The 6,132-nt window shown below is 35.7% G+C and overlaps 1 long non-coding RNA gene across 1 annotated transcript; it reads right to left on the bottom strand.

Moving 5' to 3' along the window:
* Positions 1-229: 229 nt before the first annotated feature.
* Positions 230-3,171, bottom strand: LOC121969906. The gene is made up of 4 exons (XR_006108716.1): positions 2,690-3,171; positions 2,559-2,617; positions 2,063-2,449; positions 230-503 (listed from the first exon to the last, which is right to left on the bottom strand). It is a non-coding gene; the product is annotated as an uncharacterized LOC121969906 (long non-coding RNA).
* Positions 3,172-6,132: the final 2,961 nt, after the last annotated feature.

Raw genomic sequence — 6,132 nt, 5'->3', positions numbered from 1 at the left:
TTGATTCATCGCAAAAGTTGTATCTTTTGTGACAAAAAATTATTTTTTGTCCCAAATTTGCGACGAAATTTGGGACGAATTTTACGATAAATTTGCGACAAAGATATATTTGTCGCAAAATTTGTCCCAAAAAAAAAAAAATGCAGAAACTATTTTTTGTTTTTTCTGTATTTCTGTTTACATATTACAATTACATCATCTTTAACAAATTATATCCAATACATCCATATACGACATCCAAAAAAATCATCTCAAAACTAAACACATCATATCCTACACATCCATAATCCATATATCTTATATCCAATCAAATCATCCCAAAACTAAACACATCATATTCATATATACAACTAACCAAAATCCAAATAAGTTCAACAACTCATAATATCAAACATGAAAGTTCTAAAATAATCCAAACAACAAATGTAACAAGACATCCAAAAGAAAATAAAATACATATCATCATGTCTCAGGAGCTTCGGTCACCTTCCGTGCTTTTTTTCCTGCGTCAAATTACAAACATACAATAAGTAACATTTATAATTACAAAAATGTATCAAACATATTAATGATATTTGTATCTAACATTTACATACATGAATGAAATTTGTTACTAAGATTGTTTGTCATAGCATGCAAAGTATCATCATGATATAAAATGCAAAGTATCAATGTGAAATTAAAGTTGTTTGCAATTCATATCCTTTGGTCAAGCCTCATGTTCATATATACAAATAACCAAAATTCAAACAACAAGTTCAACAAATTATCCCAAAACTAAACACATCATATTCATATATACAACTAATTCCATTGGAACAATTTTTATGTGATTTAATATTACCAGATCAGTGATTATTCCCATTGTTATATACCTTGATGATTACCAATCAACTTGCTAATATGCAATCATAATAGTATTCTTGTAAATTGGACTATATTTTCGTGTTTACTAAATTAAATATCTTGTTTCACGAATGTGAGGATCCTACAGTTTGACAAAAAAATAGGATCTTGGAGCCCCATATGAGCAAGTAACTGTCATAGAGACTCAAATTATATACCTAAGGAGAAATTCAATAAATTTTAATAGGACTGTTGGCTTAAGGTTTCAATCCACATGCTAGCATCTTAATCTCTAATTGCATATCCTACCTTTTAATTTAAAATTCATCAATCTACTTAAATTTCTTCAAATATATATATATAACAATTTTGTTTAATCACCAGCATCCATATCTTCAAACAAGCTACAATAACATTCTGTTTTGCCAACATACTGCTATACGTGAAGGTTCATAATTGAATCATTTTGCAATGAAATAAAATTAGGTAGACCTATAATTTTGAGTGTATAGTAAAAGTTCTATTTGATAATGAAATAAGTTATTTAGTCAAATTTCTCCTAAACCTCTTTAAGTTATTTATGCTTCAATGAAATCGTTGTCAGCGACAAACAAGGGCATTCAAGGAGCTTCAAATAAGGAAATTGATAATGAAATAAGTACATTGATAATCCTTTTAATACTTGTGTGGTTAATTTTGTATAGTTAAATGTGTATATAAGTGCTCTTAAAAAGAGCACATCAGTACTCACATTAGTATATATATTACATATATACTAATGTGATTATACTAGAACAAGATTTCCAATCCCAACAAAAATAATAACAAAAATATAAACGCGGGTAAAAGAATTGACAAAAGAACTCAAATCAATATTAGAGATAGTTACTCTATGAAAGGTTCAAAAGAATGATCACCAAATTAAACTAGTCATTGCATCAAAAAGATGACATAATTGTAACTCAAACATCAAAATTATACAAAGGCAGCATGGAATTATTATAACACATCATAGTATAAGGTGTTCTAAAAAATAATCAAAAGAGCAAGGACATGAAGATACAAAGCTAAATTAATAATAATGTAGTAGAATTTGTTTGGCAGCGTTATCTTATATAGATAGCAAACATGACATAAGATGCAATGTATCAAGGTAAAATGAAAATATAGAATCAACTATAACATGACATGAAAAATATTCAAACATAAAATTTACCATAAATTTATCAAGAATCACCACCACCGCCATTATCATCATCACCATCATCACCATCATCACCGTCACCGGAAGGAATATGACTTGGAACAGAACTTAACTGAAGATGCCGCATAATAAAATCTTGTTGTCGGCGCATTTCTCTCATTTCTTCATCCTTGTTCTTTATAATGCCCTTCAACTGGGAAACCTCTTCAGTCAAGTTATGCATCTGCCAGGTATGTGAGGAGGAAGAAGAAGATATACGACCAACTCTATGGGTTCTGCTCAATGAACCCATTCCGAATATCTTTCCTCCCCTTTTTGGCCCCCCACTCGCCTATAGCCATAAATTGAAATCACTACCAACAGACGGCTCAGACCTCTCAATATCAGAACTAGCAGAAGCTGAACAAGTCGAAATACAGTATCAAAATAAAAACAAGAAATAGTACAATAGGTAAATACAGTATCATTATTACTATCATTATTAATAAACAAATCTAAATACATATACCTGACAAAGGAGAACAACAATGAGCGTCTCTCCAAATTAAACCACGTCGGTGTACAAACCTACACAAGAAATAATAAAATTTTTACAATTGTATATAAGATTCAAAAACAATTATTGCCACCGACACCCACGGAAAGCAGCAGCCGACAAGAACTGGCAACGACAACCGGGGTCGGTAGCAGCAACTAGGAGCCAGCAGGGACTGCCAATGGCAGCACGAGACCAGCAGCAGCCCCCCTAGGCGTCACAGGGGGCCGACATCCAGCAAGGCAATGTCGCCAAGCGGGCGACAGTGGCCATTAGTGGCTATCTGGCCCGGCAGCAGTTGCAGACGGCAGAAGGAGACCGATAGCAGCCCCCGAGGCATCACAGGGGAGGCGGCAACCGGCAAGCCAGCGTCGCCAGGCGGTCGGCAACGATCCTTCGGCCGACAGCGGCCACCAAGGCCAGAAAGCAGCATATAGGGGGTCGGAGATCCGTGCGTGCTGTGCAAGAAAAGCCGGCGTGACCAAGCAACGACCATCGCCTTACGCTCTAGTATGCTTGGGAAAAAAGAGGGGGAGAAATAAACTTACCTGTTGGAGATCGTGGCTGGAATAGGGCAGAAGGTTCGCAGCCGCCGCACGAGCAGATGGAGAAGAGAAGAAAAAGAATTAGGACACGGTAGGGATCGGGATTATTGCGATTTCTGCGACGAACTATAATTCGTTGCCAAGTTCGTCCCAAATTAGGGACGACCTCATAATTCGTCGCAAACATTTTATTTTTTAAATGATACTTCAAAAAATTATTAGATGACCTTACAGTGCTCGGAATGACACGAAACAAGTTTCTATGGGTTCGTATCGTTCTCACCATATGACAAGTGGGCCCAAACAAAATTTTTAACTAATATTTTGACGTTTATAAATTTTTGAATCAAGATTTTAATATTTATTACTCGTTCGGATTAGAAAATTTATAAACGTCAGAATATTGATTAAAAATTTTGTTTGGGCCCACTAGTAAGATGAGGAGAATGATACGAACCCATAGAAATTTGTTTCGTGTCATTCTGAGCTCTCTAGGGTCATATTCCAAATTTTAAAGTCATACTTAAAAAAAATAAAAATTTGCGATGAACTCGGGAATTCGTCCCAAATTAGGGACGAATTCCTAATTTCGTCCCAAAATTTCTTTTTTAATTTTTTTTAAATTGATACTTTAAAAAATTGATAGATGACTCTAGAGAGCTCGGAATGACACGAAACAAGTTTCTATGGGTTCGTATCGTTCTCACTATCTTACTAGTGGACCCAAACAAAATTTTTAACTAATATTCCGACGTTTATAAATTTTTGAATCAAGATTTTAATATTTATTACTCGTTCGGGTTAGAAAATTTATAAACGTCAGAATATTGATTAAAAATTTTGTTTGGGCCCACTAGTGAGATGAGGAGAACGATACGAACCCATAGAAACTTGTTTCGTGTCAATCCGAGATCTCTAGGATCATCTTCCAAATTTTTAAAGTGTTACTTAAAAAAATAGAAATTTGCGACGAACTCGGGAATTCGTCCCTAATTAGGGATGAATTCCCGAGTTCGTTGCAAAATTGTAATTTTTCATAAATAAAAAAAATACATCCAAAATACGGGAGATGGACCTACAGAGCTCCGAATCACATGAAACAAGTTTCTATGGGTTCGTATCGATCTCCTGATCGCAACGGTGACCTCAAATATTTTTTTCACACAATATTTTTAGGTGAGTATTTTTTTAATTCCAAAATCACTTCACCATTTTCAAACACTAACTCTTTTTCACTAACTCTTAAGCTTCATGAACTTCTTCCACTTATTATTACGATTAAAATTTTTTTTAAAATATTTGAGGGCATCGTTGCGATCATGAGATCGATACGAACCCATAGGAACTTGTTACATGTAACGACCCAATTTTCCCCATTTCGAGTTTTAAAAGTCAATAAAAATATTTGGAAATACTTTTAAAATGTTCTAGAGATTTTTAGGAATTTTTAGAGTATTTTTACGTAATTTTTGGAGGTCGTTTAGTATTTTTTGAAAGCGAGATTCGAACCCACGACCCCGGGTCGGACTAACCCAAGCCAAAACCGGCCTGACCAGCTGAGCTACAAGAGTTTTATTAACCATATAAGGGAAGAGTTAAGTTATAGCATAGTTTTGGATTTAACCTTAATATATTAAAGGGAATTAGGTTTTGGATTTTCCAAAAACCTAACATTTTCTCCCGAAATCTTTTTCTCCTTCTCCCTCGCGACGGCGCCCTCTCCCTCGGCGGAAACGAAGAAGAAGCTAGGTTTTTGGGTCTCCGGCGCCGGCGAAGCTTTCTTCCGGCCAGCCCTCACCCGTGGGTGGTCATCCCGACAGAGAAGAGCTCGCGGGCACAAGAGGAAGCCAGAAAATCTGCAAACCCGAGCCCTCCGAAAACCCTAAGAGCCTTCTCCTTCCTCCTCCTCGGTTGTAAGTCCAAGAACCGGCAGTAAGTACTACTCACCTGCGGTAGGAGTTGCTCCGATCTTTCGGTTTTCGTTTCCTTGTTTTCCTGAGTTTTCTTGAATCCGAAACATACTATAAAGATTTTGGCTTTGGATGTTCTACCGTGGGTTTCCTTTGCATTTCGGTTGTAACATGCCTAAAGGTTTCTGTGATTCTGTGAAGGTATAGGTTTGAATAAGTTACGTGGATTTTGTTTGTAACATTTCAGCAAGCAGAATTATGCTAGGAAAGGGGCACGATCAGCCTTGTTACTTGGTTCCAGGAGTAGATTTTATGTTATTTGTAAATTGTACACATTGCTATGTGTTTATTGAGTTCTTTTAGAGTTGGATTTCTTAAGTTTCAATTTAGCAAGTTGGATTCTTGCTTTTGGGTGGCTGCTGTGAGTTGATAAAAGGGAGAAGAAGGGATTTGAATGGTTTTAAGTCTGTCCTAGTTTAAAGCATGTGGTGTTAGCTTTAGATACTTGCTGTTTTAGATTTCCTTTGAATTTGGTTCATTCCTGTGGACTGAACAGTAGCAATTCTTCAGCTTTCTTTTGGCTGCCGTGAGATTTATAGGAAGTTGAGAAGAGGTTTTAGGTAAATGGAATAGTTTCCATTGGAAATTAGTTGGGCAGGTGTAATTTCCCCTTGCTGCCATGAAACTTAATTTAAGCTGTGTAGTATTGAACAGCTTATTTGTAGCTTAGTTTTACCTTGTTATATTAAGCACAAACAACATACATTTAGAGCACCTTGTAGTTCAGTTTTCCTGGCCAAAACAGGGCACGAACAGCTATATATAAAGTGTGTTTTGTAGCATGATTGATAAGATCAAATTAGTCTTCCTTTGCCCTATTTCACAGCATGTTTAGTAAGCTCAAAGTTGCATTCTTTTGCCAAGTTTACAGCATGTTTAGAGAATCCCTAAAGTAGCATTTTTGCCCTATTTTACAGCATGTTTAGAAAGTCCAGATTTGCTTTCCTTTGCTCTATTTTATAACACGCTTAGGGAGTTCAGATTTGCTTTCCCTTGTGTTATTTTATGGCATGCTGAAGAAGTTTAAAGTAG

The sequence above is a fragment of the Zingiber officinale genome, chromosome 4A (genome assembly GCF_018446385.1).
Source record: "Zingiber officinale cultivar Zhangliang chromosome 4A, Zo_v1.1, whole genome shotgun sequence".
NCBI classification, from domain to species: domain Eukaryota; kingdom Viridiplantae; phylum Streptophyta; class Magnoliopsida; order Zingiberales; family Zingiberaceae; genus Zingiber; species Zingiber officinale.
The sequence above is the reverse complement of the archived record's forward strand: the minus strand, read 5'-3'. Positions and strand labels throughout refer to the sequence as shown.